This window comes from Mobula birostris, chromosome 13 (assembly GCF_030028105.1).
Source record: "Mobula birostris isolate sMobBir1 chromosome 13, sMobBir1.hap1, whole genome shotgun sequence".
In the NCBI taxonomy this organism is placed as follows: Eukaryota; Metazoa; Chordata; class Chondrichthyes; order Myliobatiformes; family Myliobatidae; genus Mobula; species Mobula birostris.
Window position 1 is genome coordinate 80,254,889 of NC_092382.1, and position 24,460 is coordinate 80,279,348.

A 24,460-nucleotide genomic window follows, 5' to 3' on the forward strand; every position below is an offset into this window, starting at 1 on the left:
TGTCCCTGTAGAAAGTTCTTAGGATTTGGGGCTCCATCCCAAACTTCTTCAACCGTCTGAGTTGAAAGAGGAGCTGTTGTGCTCTTTTCACAACACAGCCTGTATGTAGAGACTATGTGAGATCCTTGGGGATGTTTATGCCGAGGAACTTAAAGCTGTTCACCCTCTCAACCCCAAATCCATTGATGTCAATAGGGGTTAGCCTGTCTCCATTCCTCCTGTCGTCCACAATCAGTTCCTTTGTTTTTGTGACAATGAGGGAAAGGTTGTTTTCTTGACACCAGTCAGTTGTTCAGATCTCAGATAAAGTCAGCAATCAAATGCTTGAGCATGGTGTGATGAATATGCTGAGCTGTGTATAATCACAATGCAAGAAGCATCGTAGGAAATCCAGATGATCTCAGAGCAGGGAATTATAATATTGACTTGGTGCACCCAACAGTCTGTCAAATGTCCCCTTAATCAGTATGTAGAATTTCTGACGTAGAACTGTGCAATAAGCTGTTAGGAAATGATCCAGGGTTGATGACGGAAATCAGTGATCATAATGTCATGAGTTTCAAAGTAAATATGGAAAAAAGAGAGGCCTGGACTATGAGTTGAGATTCTAAATTGAAGAAAGTTTAATTTTGATGGTATCAGAAAGGATCTGATAAGTGTGGTTTGGGACAGGCTGTTTTCTGGCAAAGGAGTACTTGGTAAGAGGGAGGCCTTCAGAAGTGAAATTTTAAGGATGTAGAGTTTGTATGAGCCTGCCAAAATAAAAGTTGAAAGGTAACTGGTGCAGGGAACTTTCGTTTTCAAGTGATATTGAGGCCCCAGATATCTTGTTCCTCTAAATGCCTCAGACTGTTGGGTGCTACCAAGACTCATTAATGACTACAATATCATAATTCCACGCCTGTGCTCATCTGACCTTTTTCGTCATCTTCAGTTGATTTCTAAAAGTTTTCCAACAGTTTTTTGCTCTTTTGTTTGCCCTCTCTTTGGCTTTTATGTTGTCTTTGGTTTCTCATTTCAGCCACGGTTGTGTCCTCCTGACTTTCCAATGCTTCCACTTCTTTGGGATGTATCGATCACTCAGCTCCCGAATTGCTCCCAGAAACTCCAGCCATTGCTGCTCCGTTGTCACTCCTACCTTTTCCCTTCCAAACAAGTTTGGCCAGCTTCTTTGTCATAGAAACATGGAGAAGTTCAGTACAGAAACAGGGTATATGGCCCATCTAGTCAATGCCGAAAAAAAACAAGTTGTCTAATGCGACTACCTGTACCAGCACCATTGCCCTCCATACCCCTACCATCCAGGCTCCCATCCGAACTTCTTTGAAATGGTTAAACCGTGCGTATGTTCACCACTTGTGTTGGCATCTCATTCCACACTCTTACAACCATTTCAGTAAAAGAGCTTTTCCAAATGCCCCTGTTAAATTTTCACCTTGCTCACGTATCCATGACCTCTGGTTGTCATCCTACCAAACCTCAGTGGAAAAAGCTGCTTGAATTTACCTTATCTATACCCTCATAATTTTGTATACTTCGAACAAATCCTCAAAGCGATGTATAATTTCTTTGTTTATGTTTGGCGCCCTTTTTAGGTGTATAAAATGATTAGATTATTTAGATTAGATTATGAAGACACGCAGTCCTCTGACGATAAGGATCATTGATAGTGTGGATAGCCAGAAGTTTTTTTTTTTTTCCCCCCCCAGGACTATTGTCCTACACCCACTGATGGATTTTGTAAATCTTTCTACAGGCTAAAGATGACAAGGAATTTGTCTATGGGAATCTCAATCACAACACGCCAGTTTTGCTGTCTCTGTCCAGATATTTAAGAAGTGGAGCAAGGGATTCACTCGATCATCCTTCCTGCTCAGACTGTGGGGAGGGATTCACTCTCTCATCTGATCGACTGGCACGCCCGTCATTTTACACAGGGGAAAGGCCGTTCATCTGCTCAGACAGTGGCAATTCATACAGTCAGTCATCTCAACTGAACGTACATCAGCAAGTTCACACTGGTCTTGGCCAATCATCTGTTCTGTGTGTGAGAAGGGATTCAGACGGTCTTCCCACCTGTGGACACATCAGCCACTTCACACTGGGCAGAGGCTGCTCATCTGCTGATTCAGTGGGGAAGGATTCACTCGGTCATCTGACCTAATGGCTCACCTGCGAGTTCACACTGGAGAGAGGCCGTTCACCTGGTCAGACTGTTGGAAGGGATTCACGCGCTCATCCAACCTACAAAGACACCAGCGAGTTCACACAGGGGAGAAACCATTCACCTGCTCACACTGCGGGAAGGGATTCAGTCGGTCATCCGAACTACTGGTACACAAGTCAGTTCACACTGGCATGAAGCCAGTCACCTACTCAGACCGCTGAAGGGATTCACTCGGTCATCCAACCTGCTGGTACACCAGCGAGTTCACACTGGGGAGAGGCCGTTTAACTGATCAGACTGTGGGAGGGGATTCACTCAGGCATCTCACCTACAGAGACACCAGTCAGTTCACACTGGGGAGAGGCCATTCATCTGCTCAGACTGTGGGAATGGATTCACTTCGTCATCTCAACTGAAGGTACATCAGCGTGTTCACACTGGAGAGAGGAAATTCACCTGCTCAGACTGTGGGAAGGGATTCACTCAGTCATCCACCCTAATAGCACACCAGTCAATTCACACCGGGGAGTGGCTATTCACCTGCTTGGACTGTGGGAAGGGATTCACTCGGTCATCTAAACTGAAGGTACATCAGAGAGTTTACACTGGAGAAAGGCCATTCACCTGCTCAGTCTGTGGGAAGGGATTCGCTCAGACTGTTGGATGGCATTCACTCAGTCGTCTCAACTTAAGGTACATCAGTGAGTTCACACTGGGGAGAGGCCGTTCACCTGCTCAGACTGTGGGAAGGGATTCACTCAGTCATATCAACTACAGACACACCAGCGAGTTCACACTGGTTAGAAGTCGAACTCCTGCTCAGAGTTTTGGCAAGAGGTTCTCTCAGCCAAATCAACCAAATGTGCATGACTGAGTTCACACTGGGGAGAGGCCGTTCACCTGCTGTGAATGTGGGAAGCGATTCACTCAGTCATCTAACCTTATGTAACTCTCGCTTCGGCAAGCAGCTTAATATAGTCCCCCAGCCAGGCGATACTTAAGAAATCTTGCTTTGGGGGATGCTGGGTGATCTGTCCCCTGTTACAAACCAGTACCCAAAAATCACAAAGAGTACACAATATGTGATTAAACGATTGAGCTTTATAATTCTTACTTCCACTATATGGTTAGTGAAGTAAACAAAAGAAAAGAAAGAGGGCTCACTCTCTCCATTCCCACCGTCTCATCTCTCCCCAGCAAAAGACCACAAAATCTGTCTTGCAGACTCACAAGAAAGAACATTTCTCTCATTGGATGGCCCCACACTCCAAATCCCTGTTATCTCTAGTCATAACCTAAACATTGCTGCTGCAGAGAAACCGTTAACTCAGCAGTGAAACATTGCAGAGAGACCATTACATTAGCAGTGAAACGTTACAGCGTGTTACACTTGTGACACACTATCGGGTTCACACTGGGAGGAAAGTTTCAATAAGCTGCATGCTGGATATTTGTCCATTACCGTGCTGAATGCAATTTTGAGGGTGACTGTCGGTGCTGAACTCTGCAATTATTGCTGTTGTTCACCACACTCCGTTCTGCACTCTGGTCACTAGGCATGGAAAGAGTTTCTTCTGCTGCATATTCACTTTTAATGGGACTGGAGTTTAATTTTCTGTATCTGTGACAAATAAATCAGTTCTATTTTAAACTCTGTCTTTGGTACTTAGTAAATTTATAACACAACAAGTGTATTCAGGCCTGCTGTATCTGTCCAGTGATTCTGTTCCACAAACGTCCTTTTAAATCCTCCCCTGTTATTCTCTCACTCTCCCTGTGGGATAGTTCCAGTCACTACTCTGTGGGACAAGCAGTTTCCCTTGAATTTTCTGCAGACTGAAGAAGTCGAGCTGACTGCAGTTCTGTCTGAGATGTTTTTTGTCCCTCAAATCTCTAGGCTGAGGAAGAATGACATTGGGAATTAACCTCCTTACTGACGGCTCATTTCCACATTATAGGTCATATCCCTACTTCTAAAGGAGTGTTAGAAAACACCACTTTCCTCTAAAGACTCAAAGCAGAATGGGAAACCATTAGTTGGATGTTCAACGAAGCAGGGTCAGAAACCAGAGGCAGGTCTGCACAGGGTAGAGTTTGGGGTTCTGGTCGGGGTAAGAACGTATGGTGAGGAGAAGGGAATCAGCAGCGGGGTGTAGCAACAAATGTCAGAGTGGCAACAGTTGGAAGCTAATTGGCAGAGAAAATGATTCGGTTGTCTGACTGATGACACAAACAATACTTGTGGTGAGGTGCTCCACTGATCGTAGCACATGTCTGTGTTGAGAATGGTTATATCCATTGAGGGAGTTGTTCCTGCTTGTTTATCCTAGAATATTATATCCAGATGGTTATTTTAGATTATCCTATCTGTAATAATGTACTGATTGTCATGTAAATTGTTGGATTCTGTCCCTAACTGAATCAGGCTTGAATTTATGGTGCCATAATGAAGTTACAGTGGTCATTCATGAGTTTGTGTTTTAAAGCAAGAATTTGTGGAATGATGTTTGCCACTTGACTGTACCTATGTAAGTAATCAGATTGAGTTAAACTGTTGCATGATCCTGGAATGTGTTTAATTGTGTGTGGTTTCACTTGGTATTTTCTGCAATTACTGCCTTGTTTGTTTGTATTGTATGTATTTCTGTTTTTTTTTCTCTCTATTTGTTAACCACTTGTCCTGTATTTCTGCAAGGAACCCCTCTGTTTCTGGGAAGAGGTCTTCAAAACGTTGTAAAGCCAGAATAAGTGATAGCAATTCCTTTTCAACAGTGGAATGTTTTTTTTCTGTTGCGCATTAAATTTCTTTAATAAATAAGCTACTGGGTGTTAAATATCCTCCACACCTTTTTGTAACAATACTGCCCCAGCTGCTTCATCAGTAGCATCTGTTGCTATAGAGAAAGGTTTTGGAAAAATCAGGTGCTTTGAGCACAAGATGATAACACAGGATGGTTTACAGACGTTCAAATGCCTCCTGGCCAAGGTCATTCCATACAAATCTTTCACTCTTCCCTCGGAGTTTTGTCATGGGGAGAGCGATATCTACAACGTTCTAACAAAATTTACGATAATACCCAACACAAAATAATCTGCAGATGCTGGGGTCAAAGCAACACTCACAGCACGCTGGAGGAACTCAGCAGGTCGTGCTGCATCCTTGGAAACGATGAGTCGACGTTTCCGCGGATGCTGCCCAACCTGCTGAGTTCCTCCAGCGTGTTGTGAGTGGTGATAACACCCAACCATCCCCAAAAACCTTCTTAAAGCTCTCTTTCCCGTTGGAACAGGAACCTCAGCAATAGCTTGAACCCTGGCCTGTACAGGAGCCAATTGGCCCTGGTCTACTACATAGCCCAGATATGTAACTGTGGCATGTCCAAACTCACTTTTAGCGAGGTTCACAGTAAGATTGGCCTTGGAAAGTCTGTCAAATCGTTTTTCTACTGCTGCAATATGTTCTTCCCACGCTTCATTCCATACAACCAGATCATCAATATAAGCCCCTGTATTTTCTAAACATCTAATTAGAGAGTTGATCATTCTTTGAAATATCCTTGGAGCATTTTTCCCGAAGGGTAAAACATAATATTCATATGGTCCAGATGGTATCACAAATGTGGATATTTCTTTAGCCCTCTCTGTTAAAGGACCATCCCAGTATCCTTTTAACAGGTCAATCTTTGTAAGGTATTTAGCCTTCACCACTCTATCAATACAGTCATCCATTCTCATTGCTTGTTCCTGCTTGTTTCCAATTTCTTGTTCAACCATTTTACTTTTCTCAAAATTCATTCTGCAAGGATGTCCCTTGATCGGCTGGGCTAAATTTACAATGACGCCGTACACTACAGCTGTGTACTGTCTTTGAATGTCAGGAAATAAATCTTTATGCTTGCTAATTAATTATTTCAATTGTTTCTGTTGTGTGGGCTTCAACTGATGGACCTTTTCAGTAATATTTTTTAAATCCTGTTGCTACTATATACAGTGGCGTAAAATGATTTTGCACCTTATCCCAGCCTTCACGAATCCATTTGTTTTCATAACAATCCTCGCAGGTGCTATCCTATCAAACAAGAGTTTTATTTTAATTTGAACATTCTACAAACTCTCCTTTACAAGGTCACAAGCCTTACTAAATCTTTTCCAGAATTTCAAAACTTAATCTAACACGCTGACATATACTTTTGTGTCAGAGCATTGCTCTCTGAGCAAGGTCAAAGGTCATTTGGGCCTATGGCCGAACACATGGTCAAATAGACTATACTCCAATGATTTTGGAATCGAATCTCCAACAGCAAATAAGAGTAGGGGAACACCCTCATCCCATTTTTTTTTCCATTTTTCACAAAATATATTTTAATCATGGCCTTAAGAGTGGAGTTGAACCGTTCCAAGGCTCCCTTGAAGTCTGTGCGATATGCAGATGATACAATATACCTAGCTCTCAAATTCTCCAACTATCCCCTCGAATGTTCTCGAAGCAAAGTTACTACCCTGGTCAAATTGAAATTCCTTAGGCAGACCTACCAGTGTTAAAAACTTACTGATTGCCTTTACCACAGTCCTGGCCTGTATGTTTCCGAGAGGCATGGCTTCAGGGAACTGACCCCATGCCTCTCGGAAACATAGACACAGCACAGATAATTGTTAACACGTACTGGTGACCAGCTACAGTCTTTGGCAATGGGCCTACACAATCCATTATGACCCTAGTACAAGGTTCAGCAGAAGCAGGTATCGGTTTAAGTGGTGTTACTTGAATAACCTGATTAAGTTTCCCCTCAACCTGGCGGGTATGGCTAGTCCTGCAAAAAAGCACAACATCTTCTCTTAAAATAGGCCAGTAGAATCCCTTCATAATCCTGTTCACTGTCTTTCTCACTCCAAAATGTCCACCTAGAGGCATCTTGTGGACCAGGTTTTAAATTTCAGCCCTGTAAACCTTTGGAACAACTACCTGATGTTCAGTGGCCCAGTCCTCACTTGCAGGCACAGTAGCTGGTCTCCTCTTCCTCATCAACAAACACCCCATCTTTAAGATAATATCCTGCAGATTCTCTCTGAACCTTCTCTTCTGTGAGAGCTGTCTCCTGTAAAGCCCCATTTCAGAATCTTCATTCTGTTCCGCTATAAATTCCTTCCTCGATAAGGGCACACCCTTCTCATCCTCCTTACACTCATCAGCCTCACTACCCTCGAAGTCCTGCTGCAATATAGAGGGTAGAAAAGCCTCTGATGAATGATCATGAGCATCCACAGACTTTTTAAATATGCTTCTGGTTACTGCGCATGCGGGGTTAACTTCAGTCCTTCTGTGTGAAGTATTAGCAGCAGCTTTGCTCATTAGCTGAACTGCTGAATACACATCACCACCTTGGAAAGGTGTCAACCTCCCCCCATTGTTTACTAAACTCAGCATTATCACTAGACTTAGAACTACTATGTGTATCTTGTAGAAGAGGCCAAACAATCCATTTATTTTATTCATACTACCTTTATTCTGACCTGTTTCTATATAAATTTCTACAGATGCCCTTTTCCCCAAACCATAACAATCTTCCTTCTCCACAACATCATAACCTTGAAGGTGTTTACCTCCAAATGTTAAAACAAAATTAAACAGAGTGGCACATTTTTTTTTCAGTAGGCTCCTGTCCTGAAAGCAGGGCAAAAGATCGCAAAACCAACCCAACCTTCACAAGTACTTTATTCAAAAGTCCCGAAACAACACTTTCCTCAATATCTTTAGCAACATTTACTTCAGCAGTAGTCATCTCATCACTAACTTTTAGTATACTGTTTAATACAAGTGACTGAGAATCCTCAATTTCCACTGATACCAAGGTTAACCCCTTATTCACTGAACCAAAACCATCTGACACAAAAAAAAACCTTTCCAACCAAGTCAGAAAACCCAGACTTTAACTGAGCTTCAACACAAGGTTCAGTACCTGTGAATCCACAGGTACTTCAACAACCTGAACACAGGCAACGGGGACAGCTGCCTCTTCTGGGCTGTCATCACTAGTCCCAGTTTCAAATTTAAGGTCACCCCGACCCTCCCAGCTACTCCTGGCAAACTCCCATCTGGAGTAAACTCAACCTCGTGGGTTAAAACAGCTTCATCTGCTTTCTTAGCAGACCTCCGCAGGATGGCGGCATCCTCTTCATCTAGGTATGCCCTTACATCATCAAGAACACACTTCTTAAATGTATCAATCAACGCAAGCCCTTTCCAGCTGTCGAAATCATCAGGGTCCAACACTGGACCTCGCAGCTCCCACATGTCCCTTTCGAACTGTCTTTGTTTTTCTGCCTCTTCTCTCCGTTTTGCTGCCTCTTCTCTCTGTTTGTCTGCCTCTCTAACCTCATGGACCCTCCGCTTTTCGGCTTCATCAGCCACTAGCTGTTTTAATATCAATTTCAATTGCAACTGAACCTTAGCCTCAGTAAGTACCTTACCTTCAGCTGATAACACTAACGCCTCCTCTTCAAACGTTCCCTTAGCTATATAATGCTGGACTATTACCGTCTGCATCTGAGCTTTCCTCATTTTGGTGGTCAGTTTAACTTTTAACTTATGAGCAATCCCGAAAAACACATCCCCCTTAGCATCAGCTAACGCCTCAGGGGTTGGTTCCAACAGAGACCTCTCAATACTAACGCCCATTTCTGCTGTTATTTCGCACAAGCAAATCAAAAGGGTTTTCCCCCAATGAATTCAAACAAGCCCCCCACACAATTTTTAGTATGGCTCTCACCAATTTGTTCATTTCCCGGACGCAGGCCCCAATGTTGTCACGTATCCCGTGACGGGTTAAAGATCCAGCAGAAATGGAAAACACTTTGGAGTCCAGTATTGCTATTAACTAATGGTATTTATTATTAACAACGCAATAGTTATATATCAGTAAGTGTGGAAATATATATATGAAAACCAAGCTTCTTCGAGTCTAGGAGTAAATAGGTAGTCTTACGATGATGAGTAAAGTTCCATTCAGTTTGTGGTGTTGAGTAGTAATAGGGGGGGGGGAGGGAGAGTCTTCAGGTGAGCTGACGCCGTCGATCTTCCCGTTGTCCTCAGAAATCCTTTAGAAGTTACCGACTTTGACCACAACAAAGGGGACCGTTCTTCTGTGGTGGAGCTATCAACCCAGGCGAGGCTTGGACACACGAATAACTCCCCCACCAGTCACACCCTTTTTACACTGCAAGAGCCACTGATCGATCCGCCTGATCGATCCTCCAAAACCCACCTTTCTGCAGGCACAACAAAGCTCATTCAGTGTCCAAAACCATGTGTCTGTAGGTGTAACAGCTGATCTGCTATTTATCTCACCGTGCTGATTACCAGCTGTCCATCATGCAGCTCCTCCCTTCTTTCTCTGCAAGAACGTAGAAGCTGCCAGTGTCCTTGCAGAAAATATAAACAAACTGTGAGCAGTCTTCGTCTCTCTCTTTCATTCTTTCTCTTTTTAACAAGGTGTCTGTTGAACAACAACTCTCGCTCTCTTTTCGAAAGCCCAGTTCATAGGGGTAATTCAGGACCATGTCACATAAGGAACAGCAAATGTCAAAAAAAAAAAAAATCTCTTATGGGAATTGTATAGAGACCTCCAAACAGTACTAAGTATGTGGTCTTAAATTACAATGGGTGCTCGAAAATGCGTGCCAAAAGAGCAATGTTACAATAGTCATGGGGGATTGTCATGCAGGTAATTAGGAAAATTAGGGTGGGATTGGTCTCAATCGTGAGAGGTACAGAAAGAGGTTTCTGTGGCAACAGGCGAGATTTAGGGATGGTGTGTTGCCTTCCTGGTGCCTGGATCCAGGATGTCACGGACCGATTGCAGGGAATCCTCAAGAGTGAAAGTGAACATCGGAAGTGGTGGTCCATGTCGGCGCAAATGACGTGGGGAAGAAGAGGAAAGACATTCTACAGCGTGACTTCAGAGAACTCGGAAGAAGGGTGAAAAGCAGGACTTCCAGGGTGGTTATCATCGGTTTGCTTCCAGTTCCCCGTGCTGGAGTGGTCAAGAACAGGGAGATAATGGATCTGAAGGTGTGGCTGAGGAACCGGTGCAGGAAGCAAGGATTTACATTCTTGGACCACTGGGGTATGGTCCGGTGTAAGGATGAATTGTACAAGAGGGACGGTTTGCACCTTAATAAACGGGGCACCAGCAGTCCGGCAGGCAGGTTTGCCTCTGCAACACGGGTGTGTATAAACTAAGTAGACGGGGGGGGGGGGGCGGTGGTTGGAGTAGACGAACTGGAAACAAAAGGATGGAGGTAAAGGGAAAGTGAGAATAAGCAAAGTTAAGAAAGACAGCAGAAAGCTCAAGAAGGAATTCTACAGTATGGTCAAGTGAAATAGGAATTGATATGGGAGGTGACGGGAGTAATGAATTAAAAGTATGGTGTATGGATGCACGGAGTATAAGAAATAAAGTGGATGAACTTGAGGCACAGTTGGAAATTGGTAAGTATGATGTTATGGGAATAACAGAGACATGGCTTCAAGTGGACAGGGCCTGGGAAATGAATATTCAAGGATATACGTCCTATCGAAAGGATAAACTGATGGGAAGGGTGGGTGCGGTGGCTCTGTTGGTGAGGAATGATATTCAGTCCCTTGCGAGGGGGGACATAGAATCAGGAGACGTAGAGTCAGTATGGATAGAACTGAGAAATTCTAAGCGTGGAAAGACCCTAATGGGTGTTATCTACAGGCCCCCAAACAGTAGTCTGGATGTAGGGTGTTAGCTGAATCAAGAGTTAAAACTGACATGTCGCAAAGGTAATTCTACAGTTGTTATGGGTGACTTCAACATGCAGGTAGACTGGAGGAATCAGGTTGGTACTGGACCTCAAGAAAGGGAGTTTGTGGAGTCCCTCCGAGATGGATTCTTAGAACAGCTTGTACTGGAGCCTACCAGAGAGAACGCAATTCTAGATTTAGTGTTGTGCAATGAACCGCATTTGATCAGGGACCTCGAGGTAAAGGAGCCATTAGGAGGTAGTGACCATAATATGATAAGTATTAATCTACAATTTGAGAGGGAGAAGGGAAACTCGGAAGTGTCAGTATTACAGTTGAACAAAGGGAACTATAGTGCTATGAGGGAGGAGCTGGCCAAAGTTCAATGGAACAATACCCTAGCAGGGATGACAGCGGAACAGCAATGGCAAGTGTTTCTGGGAATAATGCGGAAGGTGCAGGATCAGTTCGTTCCAATGAGGAGGAAAGATCCTAATGGGAGTAAGGGGAGGCCGTGAGTGACAAGGGAAGTAATGGACAGTATAAAAATAAAAGAGAAGAAGTACAACATAGCAAAGACTAGTAGGAAGCCGGAGGATTGGGAAACTTTTAAACAGCAACAGAAGGTAACTACAAAGGCAAAACGCGGAGAAAAAAAATGAGGTACGAAGGTAAACTAGCCAAGAATATAAAGGAGGATAGTAAAAGCTTCTTCAGGTGTATGAAAAGGAAAAAAAAAATAGTTAAGACCAAAATTGGGCCCTTGAACACATAAGCGGCAGAAATTATTTTGGGGAACAAGGAAATGGCAGAGGATTTGAACAGGTACTTTGGATCTGTCTTCACTAGGGAAGACACAAACAATCTCCCAGATGTAATAGTGGCCAAAGCACCTTGGGTAATGGATGAATTGAAGGAAATTTACATTAGGCAGGAAATTGGGTTGGATAGGCTGTTGGGTCTGAAGGTTGGTAAGTCCCCGGGACCTGATGGTCTGCATCCCATGGTACTTAAGGAGGTGGCTTTAGAAATCGTGGACGCATTGGTAATCATTTTCCAATGTTCTATAGATTCAGGATCAGTTCCTGTGGATTGGAAGGTGGAAAATGTTGTCCCTCTCTTCAAGAAGGGAGGAAGAGAGAAACAGGGAATTATAGACTGGTTAGCCTGAGGTCGGTTTTGGGAAAGGTGCTGGAGTCAATTATAAAAGATGAAATTACGACACAGCTGGATAGCAGTAACAGGATTGGCCCGAGTTAGCATGGATTTACGAAGGGGAAATCGTGCTTGACTAATTTTCTGGAATTTTTTAAGGATGTAACTATGAAAATGGACAAGGGAGAGCCAGTTGATGTAGTGCATCTGGACTTTCGGAAAGCCTTTGATAAAGTCTCACGTACGAGATTAGTAGGCAAAATTAGGGAACATGGTATTGGGGGCAGAGTACTGACATGGATTGAAAATTAGCTGGCTGACTGAAAAGAGTAGCGATTAACGGGTCCCTTTCGGAATGGCAGGCGGAGACCAGTGGGGTACCGCAAGGTTCAGTGCTGGGACCGCAGCAGTTTACAATATATATTAATGATTTAGATGCGGGAATTAAAAGTAACATTAGCAACTTTTCCGATGACACAAGCTGGGTGGCAGTATGAAATGTGTGGAGGATGTTATGAGAATGCAGGGTGACTTGGACAGGTTGAGTGAGTGGGCAGATGCATGGCAGATGCAGTTTAATGTTGATAAATGTGAGGTTATCCACTTTGGTGGTAAGAGCGGGAAGGCAGATTATTATCTAAATGGAGTCAAGTTAGGAAAAGGGGAAGCATAACGAGATCTAGGTGTTCTTGTAGATCAGTCACTGAAAGCAAGCATGCAAGTACAGCAGACAGTGAAGAATGCTAATGGTATGATGGATTTCATAACAAGGGGAATTGAGTATAAGAGCAAAGAGGTCCTTCTGCAGCTGTACAGGGCCTTGGTGAGACCACACCTTGTCATGGTCCAGATCGGGGTCCCTTTTCATTTACTTTGTTTATGTTACGATCCGGACCGTTGACTGCCTGTTTCCCTTTGGTTCCATATGTTCCCGTCTCCGTCGGCCTTGGTGATTAGAGGCAATTTACTCCCGGCTGAACCGGTAGTTGATAGTCTACTGCACTTTCATTGTTCACAACGAGAAACATTATAACAATAAACACACTGAGTTTGGCTGCTCAATCTACGTAATAATTGTCTACGCGGATGATCCCGAGTTCCCGATTAATGCTGAATCCACTGGTATCAGGAATTTAATCTCCGTCTGCGGTGGGGGATATGTGCGTTGATGATCCTGCCGCCTTTTGTTTCCCTCGTGGTTTCATTTTCAACCGAATTAGATGAAGATTTGTATATTTTGATAATAAATGTACCTTTTAACCTCCAATTATACTCGCTTGCACTGAAAGCGAAGATCGATAAGGAGGTTTATCGATCAACCTTGCTTTTATAAGATAAAACTTGCTCTTATTAGTCGAAGCCTTAAGTTCAAGAGTGAAGGGGTTATGTTGCAAATTTATAAAACTCTGATTAGGCTATTTCTGGAGTATTGCATACAATTCTGGTCGCCCTACTGTAGGAAGGAAGTTCAGGTTTTGAAGAGGTTGAAGAGGAGGTTTACCTGGATGCTGCCGGGTTTAAAGGGTATGTGTGTTTATGGAAGGTTGGATTAACATGGTTTGTTTTCTCTGGAGCACCGGGAGCTGAGGGGAGATCTAGTAGAGGTTTAGAAGATTATGAGGTGAAGAATTAGAGTAGACAGGGTGTGTCGGTTTCCCATTGAGGATGGGAGGAGGTAGATTCTGGGGAGATGTCAAGGTCAAGCTTTTTTGATCAGAGTGGTGGATGCCTGGAGTGCACTGCCCGGCACGGTGCTAGAAACAAAAACATTAGAGGCTTTAAAGAGATCAGAATCAGAATTCAGAAAAAAGAATCGGGTTTATAATCGCCGGCATGCGTCGTGAAATTTTGTAGCTTAGCAGCAGCATTTCAAAGTAATACATAATACGAATAAGAAAATAAATAATAATAAATAAGCAAATTAATGATAGTATACGTATATCGAATAGATTAGAAATCGTGTAAAAAAGCAGAAATAATATATATTTGAAAATTGAGGTGTCCATTTAGAGTGCATTGGTTGACATACCGAATCTCTTCAAACTCCCGATGAAGTACAGACGTTTTCTTGCCTTCTTTAGAACTGCATCGATATGTGGTGACCAGGATAAGTCCTCAGAGATCTTGACACCCAGGAACCTGAAACTTCTCACTGTCTCCACTTCTGATTCCTCTATGAGGATTGGAATGTGTTCCTTCGTCTTACCCTTCCTGAAGTCCACACTCAGCTCTTTCGTCTTGTTGATGTTCAGTGCCAGGTTGTTGCTGCGACACCACTCCACTAGTTGGCATATCTCAGTCCCGTAGGCCCTCTCTTCTCCATCTGAGATTCTACCTACAATGTTTGCATCATCAGCAAAATTATAGGCGGTATTTGATGCGCACTTTTGATGACTCGATATCCACATGGATGTCAGGAAGATCGAGGGATGTGGACATGGTAGGAAGGAGGGACTAGAGTTTGAGTATCTTTGATTTGCTTCTTAGATGCTACGGCAATACACTGTGGGCTGAACGGCCTTTTCACGTATATTTCTATGCTCTTTGCTCCACGATATAGGGATTTCTTCCAATTTTTCTTTCCAGATATTTAAAACGAAGAGTTTGCAGCGCTGGGCTCTAGTGGCGCAATCGGTTAGCGCGCGGTACTTATATGGCAGTACACGGCGGAGAAATGCCGAGGCTGTGAGTTCCAGCCTCACCTAGAGCACTTGTGATTTTAATGTTTGCAACGCCCAGGTGACTGCGCGTTTCTCAAGCTGAGCATTCAGCTGAAATGTTATATTTCCCTGCCAGTTTTCTCTCATAATATTTTCCCCTTCCTAATTAAGCCCTTTGTCCTCCTCTGCTGAACTCTGAATTTCTCCCAGTCCTCAGGTGAGCCACTTTCTCTGGCTAATTTGTATGCTTCTTCTTTGGATTGATACTATCCCTAATTTCTCTTGTCAGCCACGGGTGCACTACCTTCTTTGATTTATTCTTTTGCCAAACTGGAATGAACAATTGTTGTAGTTCATCCATGCAACCTTTAAATGCTTGCCAATGCTTGCCTTTAAATGCTTGACATTTCAATCCTTTAAGTGTCATTTGCCAGTCTATCTTAGCTAATTCACGTCTCATACCTTCAAAGTTACCCCTCTTTAAGTTCAGAACCTTTGTTTCTGAATTAACTAAGTCACTGTCCATCTTAATGAAGAATTCCACCATATTATGGTCGCTCTTACCCAAGGGGCCTCTCACGACAAGATTACTAATTAACCCTTCCTCATTGCTCAAAACCCAGTCCAGAATAGTCTGCTCTCTAGTTGGTTCCTCGACATGTTGGTTCAAAAAACCATCTCGCATACATTCCAAGAAATCCTCTTCCTCAGCACCTTTACCAATTTGGTTCACCCAATCTACATGTAGATTGAAGTCACCCATTATAACTGCTGTTCCTTTATTGCACACATTTCTAATTTCCTGTTTAATACCATCCCCGACCTCACTACTACTGTTAGGTGGCCTGTACACAACTCCCACCAGCGTCTTCTGCCCCTTAGTGTTGCGCAGCTCTACCCATATCGATTCCACATCTTCCCAGCTTATGTCCTTCCTTTCTATTGCGTTAATCTCTTCTTTAACCAGCAACGCCACCCCACCTCCCCTTCCTTCATGTCTATCCCTCCTGAATATTGAATATCCCTGTCCGTTGAGCTCCCATCCCTGGTCACCCTGGAGCCATGTCTCTGTGATCCCAACTATATCATAATCATTAATAACAATCTGCACTTTCAATTCATCCACCTTATTACGAATGCTCCTTGCATTGACACACAAAGCCTTCAGGCGCTCTTTTACAACTCCCTTAGCCCTTATACAATTATGTTGAAAAGTGGCCCTTTTTAATGCTTGCCCTGGATTTGTCGGCCTGCCACTTTTACTCTTCTCCTTAGTACTTTTTGCTTCTACCCTCACTTTACACCCCCCCCCCCGTCTCTCTGCACTGGTTCCCATCCCCCTGTTGTGAACTAACGTCCTCACGCCTAGCCTCTTTAATTTGATTCCCACCCCCCAACCATTCTAGTTTAAAGTCACCTCAGTAGCCCAACATTGTTTGGACTCCAGTGTTTGGGATGAAATTGAGACTCAACTTTTAGTTTGTGTTCACATTTATTGTCGTGGGCATCCAGGGTGTAAGTACCATGAACATTCGCTTTTCTAGCTGCAGAACATTGCATTTCAAATCTGAAAAGGTAAATTAAAGAAAGAAGAGTTAGTATAAATGATATATAATATCCAGGAAAACATTAAGGATTTAAACATAAGGAGGTTCGTGGATGACGTAGACGGCGCAACGGGAGAATTAGCGGTTCGAGGCTATTGTCGCAGAGCGGAGGATGTGTTGTGGTTTCATCGGAGCGGACATCTCAAATGTTCCCATCCAGACAAACATACGGAGCAAATACCGTGCGCTGCAAAATTTCAAATCTACTTTAAAATGTTAAAATGCTTTCTTTGTCTTTCCCCGTGTTTTCTCTCCTTCCTAGTCTCTAATTACAGACTCTCTGTTCAAATTGTCCTCCACAATATTCTCGTTCACCCTCTCTCACTCTATCTCTCCCCACCTCTCTTTCTCTCTCACACACGCACTGACACGCACGCACGCATTCACACACACCCATTTTCTGTGATTCTCTATATTTTCCATCTCGCTAGCAGCACCACATCTACCCCACCTCCCCGTCAGTGTGGCAAATGTTTGTGCTTCGCACAGTTTGTGACGCGGTGGAAACAAGTGGGGACATCGACACCTAAATTTTTCAGGACTTGATTCTGCGATCTTCCGGTGATATTGCATCGCAGACACAAGTTAATATCTCACCATTGGTATCGCACATTCCATTGCTATTAACGGACCAAGGAGAAGGACTGATAAAAATGCTAACATCTTGAATCTTCGAGAATGTCGAAAAGAATGATTAAAACCTTCCTGTATAATGACGGTGATGTAGAGCAGGAAAACTGGGTACCGATGGCTTTTGAGACGAGATGACGTTGGTTATCGTATATCGGTATAGAGTCGGGACCACGGTCCTTTTCGATATATGGAAGTTGCTGTGAATCCATGCAAATGTTAGAGGCAGATTTTTCACACCGAGTGGGGAGTGCGTGGAATTCACTGATGGAGGCGGATACAACAGGGTATTTTAAGAAACTCTTGGAAAGATACCTGTCCATGGTGGTCAGAAAAAAATAATTCTAAGTAGTTTCTAGTGTAGGTTGCAGGGTCAGCACAATATTGTGACCGAATGGATTTGAATGAATATCTAGCAGTAAAGTGTCGTCCTTTTTATCTACCACGGGAGTTATCTCGGGTCATTCTTTTAGCGATTTACATTCCACCTCAGTCGAACGTCAAGCAGGATTTAGATGACCTGAGCAATGGGATCAACATGCAGGAAACAGCGCACCCTAACGCCTTCACCATCGTTTTGGGAGATTTTAGCAAGGCCAGTCTGAAAAAAAAAAGTCACTAAGCAATTACCTTCAACAGATTACTTGCAATACCAGAGGAAATAACACCCTGTACCATTGCTACACGATCATCAATAATGACCACCGTGCTATTCCACTCCCTCATTTCGGGAGGTTTGACCACCTACTTCTACTTCTGAGTATAAGCAGAGACTGAAGACTGCAGCACCAACAGTGAGGACCAAGAAGGTTTGGACAAGAGAAGCACAGGAATGTGTACAGGACTGGTTTGAATCGGTGGACTGGACTGTATTCAGAGATTCATCTTTGGATCCGGATGTGTATGCTGCAGTTATTACTGACTTCATTAAAACCTGTGTGGATGAGTGTGGCCTACAAAGACTTACTGTACATTCCCAAACCAAAAGCCGTTGATAAACCAGGAGGTACGTCGTCTGCTGAAGGCTAGATCTATGGCATTCAAGTCTGGCAACCCAGGCCTGCACCAGAAAACCAGGTATGATTTCCGGAGGGCTATTTCAAGGGCGAGGAGACAATTTCGAACGAAGTTGGAGGCGACAACAGATGCGTAGCAACTCGAGCAGGGTTTGCCAAGACATTACTTCCTAGAAAACGGTATCCAACAGCATGAATGGCAGTGGTGCTTCACTACCAGATGAACTCAACGCCTTCTATGCACACTTTGAAAGGGAGAACACAGCTACAGCTGTGAAGATCCCTGCTGCAACTGATTATACTGTGGTCTTTGTCTCAGAGGCAGATGTTAGACTGTCTTTAAAGAGTGAACCCTGGCGACGCAGAAGGTCCAGATGGAGTACCTGGTAAGGCTCTGAAATCACTGTTACGGGCAGAAGTTCCGACTTGCTTCAAAAAGGCAACAATTATACCAGTGCCTAAGAAGAATAATGTGGGCTGCATGAATGACTATCGCCCGGTAGCACTCACATTGACAGTGATGGAATACTTTGAGAGGTTGGTTATGGCTAGAATGAACTCCTTCTTCAGCAAGGACCTGAACCTATTGCAATTTGCATATCTCCGCAATAGGTCATCGGCAGACGTAATCTCCATGGCTCTCCACATGGCTTTAGACCATCGAGACAACACAAATACCTATGTTATGATCCTCAAATAACAGGAATTCTGCAGATGCTGGAAATTCAAGCAACACACAACAACGTTGCTGGTGAACGCAGCAGGCCAGGCAGCATCTCTAGGAAGAGGTACAGTCGACGTTTCAGGCTGAGACGTCGACTATACCTCTTCCTAGAGATGCTGCCTGGCCTGCTGCGTTCACCAGACAACTTTGATGTCTGTTACGTCATGATCTGTTCATCGACTATAGCTAGACATTTAATACCATTATTCCCACAATTCTGATTGAGAAGTTGCAGAAACCAGGGCAACTGTACCTCCTTCTGCAATTGGATCTTCGAACTCCTAACCGTAAGACCACAGTCTGTGCGGAATAGTGATAACATATCCGCCTCGCTGACAATCAACATTGGACCACCTCAGGGGTTGTGCTTAGCCCACTGCTCTACTGTCTGTATACACGTGACAGTGTCGCTAGGCATAGCTCAAATACAATCTACAAATTTGCTGACAATACAACCATTGTTGGTCGAATCTCAGGTGGTGACGAGGGGGCGAACAGGACTGAGATATGCCAACTAGTGAAATGGTGCCGCAGCAACAACTTAGCACTCAACGTCAGTAAGACGAAAGAGCTGGTTACAAACATACATAGAAACATAGAAAACCTACAGCACAATACAGACCCTTCGGCCAACAAAGTTGTGCCGAACATGTCCCTACCTTAGAAATTGCTAGGCTTACCCATAGCCCTCTATTTTTCTAAGTTCCATGTACCTATCCAAAAGTCTCTTAAAAGACCCTAATGTATCCGCCTCCACCACCATTGCCGGCAGCCCATTCCACGCACTCACCACTCTCTGTGTAAAAAACTTACCCCTGACATCTCGCTCTGTACCTGCTCCCCAGCACCTTAAACCTGTGTCCCCTTGTGGCAACCATTTCAGCCCGGGGAAAAAGCCTCTGACTATACACACGATCAATGCCTCTCATCATCTTATACACCTCTATCAGGTCACCTCTCATCCTCCGTCGCTCCAAGGAGAAAAGGCCGAGTTGATTTAACCTGTTTTCATAAAACATGCTCCCCAATCCAGACAACATCCTTGTAAATCTCCACTGCACCCTTTCTATGGCTTCCACATTCTTCCCGTAGCGAGGCGACCAGAGCTAAGCACAGTGCTCCAAGTGGTTCTGACCATGGTCTTATCCAAGACTATCCCTATTACATTTCCTGAGCAAAGAAATAACAGTTGCCATTCTCCAGTCCCCCCGTACTGCTTCTGTGGCCAGTGGTGACGCAAATGTCATGTCCAAAATCGCAGCAATATCTTCGCTCGCTTTCTCTAATGACCTGGATTGCTTACCTTCTAGCACCGGGAAATGGTTTATATTCATGTATTCCCACTTTCCAGATTGTAATTCTAAGCGTCTGCAGGCCTCAACACACCTGCCCTTTTTCGCTGTATTCACATTCATCACTCACTGGTGAATCCCGAAGCAAAGTATCAAAGTGTCACTGCCTCCTTGCACTACAAACACATGTTTCCTCTTTTATCTCTTATCTCTCCAACTCTCTTTCTCGGCATCCTCCTGGTTTTCACCTACCATAATGCAGCTTTCCCATGCCTTCTTATGTTCCCTTTTAATTCTTCTAAGTCCATTGTTAAATTCCTCCTGGCTACGTTGTGACTTTCCATAGCCTTGCTTGATTCTTTCTTCCAAAATTTTAAGTATATTTATTTCTTCTTCTCGACGAGGTGTTCCATATCTCTTATCAACCTGGGTTAATTTACGGGGCCATCCGATCCCTGTCTCAATGAAACAAACCCATGCTGAACCCCAGTCAAGTGCTCCATGAACAATCTCCATATGTCTCTTGTGTATTTGAAGGAACACATCGCTTCCCTAATTCGGCTCCCGGGTTAGTACCCATTATTATCAATTAAGTACATTCCACGTTGTCTGCTGCTATCCCAGTGTAAGGTTTGTCGAATAGCTGTGCTCTATCGTTCTGAAATGCTGACACACGGAGAGATCGGTTACCTGACCCCTTTCACTTTCTAGTATTAGCACAGGATCGACTGTTCACTAGTCCGACTGCCCGCTACTTGTGCCAGGTCTCCTTCCTGTACACAACTGAGAAACTCTGTCACATCTAAACCTTTTAAACAGAGGAATTGCCGATGAATATCAGTGAAGTTTAAGTTAACTGTGACAACAGCCGTATTAATAAAAGCAGCTGTGCAAAATCGATCTCCCGATCTGTCACTGCCTCTGTGTGTTGTTTTAGTTTGGTGATGGGAGCTCTGTACAGAATACTCTCAAGCGAGTGTTTCTCCCTTCCTACTTGGTAACATACCATCCTACCACAGTGTCCTCCCTTTCCGCAGCTGTGATAGTATCACACTCTCCCTGCGTATAAAAGGCTTTCTCTTTACTATCTTTAACCCGACTATGAGCATTTTGAAACTTCTGTACCCCGAACCATCAGCTATATAAAAAATAAACAAATGTGTGGTAATATCAAAACAGCAGGATACTCCCAACTGCCAATTGTATATCGGTAACCAATAGATTGAACAAAAGACCAGCTTCAATTACCGTGGTAGCGTTATATCAGAAAATGCTAGAAGCAAAGTAGAAATAAAAAAGAAGAATTGCCATTGCCAAAACCAACTTCCAAATAATGAAACCCATTTTTACCAACAGACGCATTTCTATGATAACAAGGCTTAGGCTACTAAAATGTTACATCTGATCAATCTTGCTGTATGCTTCCGAAACGTGGACTATAACACCAGAACTCAAAAGAAACTTAGAAGCAACAGAAATGTGGTTTCTTAGAAGAATGCTGAAAATATCATATAGAGATAGGGTAACTAATGAGTCAGTATTCCAAGGTGCCCATACAAAAGCATCTTTAATGAAAACATTAAATGAGAGGAAACTGGGCAATTCCTGGGCTATGTCATCAAAAACGGAGAATTAAAATGCTTTAATCTAATGATTTATTCCAAATGTTTTATTTGGAATAATATGGAAGCTGAATAACAAAACTATCAGATGCTTGAATCCTAAATTCTGAATTGCAATTGGAGAGGGCGTTATCTACACAGATGGCTGTTTAACGTAAACACATACTTCATTCCATCCTTCAGCTCTTGTCTGAATTTCCTCTGTGTCAGTGTATCGATACAAGTATTGGTGCACACACAGAGAGTTTGCAACATGTACCCAAATTGCTGCAGTATATATATCGGGGAACTCAAATGTCTGTCCAGGTAATAGTAATTTTCCGTTTGCCATTTCAGGGAACGAGCTGTATAGGACATCCAAAGTAATATGAAATTAGCTGAAATTGCAAACAATAAAATCATCGATTTTCTGCGGTTTTCCACCTCGGTATCTTTCTGTTTATCGCTGCTCTTCCGAAGCCCTCTGCGGAGTCTATTTGCCGCAATTATATGCCTTACTGTTAACCCATTAAAGATAAGAATTAAGCCGATTGGTAGCAACGGTGTTAAAATGTCATCTAGTAATTCGATTCCTCTCCACACGGGTGAAGTAGTGTATTCATGCGTGAGGACGCAACGTCACGGCACGTTGTCAACGTAAGGTTCAACAACAATGTAAAACGGGACACTCCTCCCGCAACTCACTAAAACCACGGTCACCATAACCACCGTTGCTGTTCTCTCAGTGCAGTATCGTTCCCCGAGTTTTCGACAACATATTGCGATGAAACGATCGAAGGTAAAACTGACAGACCAAACGGAACAGTCTCTCGTCACAACAAATAATACAATTGTCACTGCGCACACAGGAGTGATGAGCAGAGATCTGGAATAAATGTAGATGTTGTTGGTCTGTTCCACCAAAGCAAAAACTATAACCACCATCAGATCCACTGTTGCCATTCCAACCGGGTAAAGGGTGATGCATTTGGAGAGTCCGCATTTTTCCCGGGACAGGATCACAATCGCCGTTAAATTAACTACAAGAAATTTGGAGAGAAAAATATAATAAACACAGAATTATCGTTACCTGCTAATGGCTGAATACCTATTTTTTTTTTCACCCTTGCTACGCAGGGTGCGATTTTCTTGGAAGTGAAAAGCAGAAAGTCAATTTGTGTGGACTCGGTCCGTGCACTCCGACTGGGCAATAATGGACAGAATTAGCAGCGGGTTGGCGACTTTCCGGCAGAATAGAACCCGGTGTCTGATTTCCACGACTCACGTACCGGTGAAGTTCGATCGTTCCATAAACAACACCATTCCCATTATTCGAGGTGAAATAGCTGAAATATTTGTAGTGAAATAGTGAGATTTAATGCATAAATTATAATTTAACGTTTTATGGAAGAACAGACCTGAATGTCGATATTCGTCTGGCCTGTCACTTGAAAAAGCTTCTGATCTGGAAATGAAACCACTATCGGTTCTGAAAGCCGAGCAAGGTGAAACTATGGAATTATGGCAATAACGGCACCAACTTCATTGACGCAAGAAATAAAACAAGCATCACGTAGAAATAATATGGAAGTTGAATAACAAAACTATCAGATGCTTGAATCCTCAATTCTGTAAACACATTTCAGATGAAGGTAGTATCTGTGCTCAGTAAAAGTTCAAACAGTGCAATTGAACGAAAACAACATTACGACGGTACCAAACAAAGAGTGAGCAGCTCCAGTACCTTACCAGGGACACCAATCGCTACTATTGCAGAATAGAAAACGCCCGCGATGTAGTAAATCGCTGGATATCCCATATTCTGTCAGAAGCAGTGTTCAGTTTTCAGGGAACGATCCAAAATGCTCATATGGACTGGTGGCAGGTTTTACAAAGTTATATGCAATTCAGAGTAATTCCACTTGGCAATTAGTGTGGTTATGACATCAGTCGCATGAGGGACAGCCAACTACTCAAATTGTTACATTAAAGTGTTTTTCTCACTCTGTAACCTTACCATGAATTTGTATCCCCAAGGGATGTTACAAGTTATTAACTTTTAAACAAAAGATAATACGAACGTTACCAATGTACTTTCCAAGACATCTGACGTCAGCAGTTAAAATGGGACATATCCTGATCAGTGGTGTTTCTAGCATAGACAATCATCCTGATCGATCAACATGGACAATCAACTTCAAACAGATTTAGTTTGTTCCATCCAGCCGAGCACAATCACTTCCGATATTGAGGGCGGGTTTTCAGCTCGGCAGGTGAAATAGGGTAGAGTTTATTGAGGGGAAGATAAGATATTTTTTTCTGTCGCGTGTTTTAGATATTTCGAGCTATTTGAATGACGAAAATCGCAGTAACAGCTGATGACGTGTCACAATAAATCACGTTGTACATATGTTCTTCTAAGCATATAAAAACATCTAGAGTAGTATTCCAGGGACCTTTGATGATAAAAACGTACGCGCACACACGAATTTAGCTGCGGCTTGTGGACGGATTAATGAGCGTTCGTTTCTCGATTAACAGAGAGCGGATGGTTGATTCTTTGACTTTGACAAGAGTGGTGCAGGGATTGGTGTTAGACCCATTGCTTTTTTTATCATGTATGTCATTGACTCAGATGTCAATGTAGAAAACTGAATCAGAAGAATTTCGGATGACTCCTAAGTTGGAGGCGTTGTTCCTGCCAGGAACTCTATCCAAGCTTGTAGCTTGATGTTGACTGGCTGGGAAATGGGCTGAAAAATGTCAGATGGCATTTAATACAGACAAGCATGAGATGGTCTGCGTTGTGAGGAAAGATGCATCAGGTTTCAACGCACATAT

General features: G+C 43.3%; 1 non-coding gene across 1 annotated transcript; it reads left to right on the forward strand.

The window, feature by feature from the left end:
• Positions 1-14,705: 14,705 nt before the first annotated feature.
• On the forward strand, positions 14,706-14,799 carry trnai-uau (transfer RNA isoleucine (anticodon UAU)). The gene is made up of 2 exons: positions 14,706-14,743; positions 14,764-14,799. It is a non-coding gene; the product is annotated as a tRNA-Ile (tRNA).
• The last annotated feature ends 9,661 nt before the right edge of the window (positions 14,800-24,460 follow it).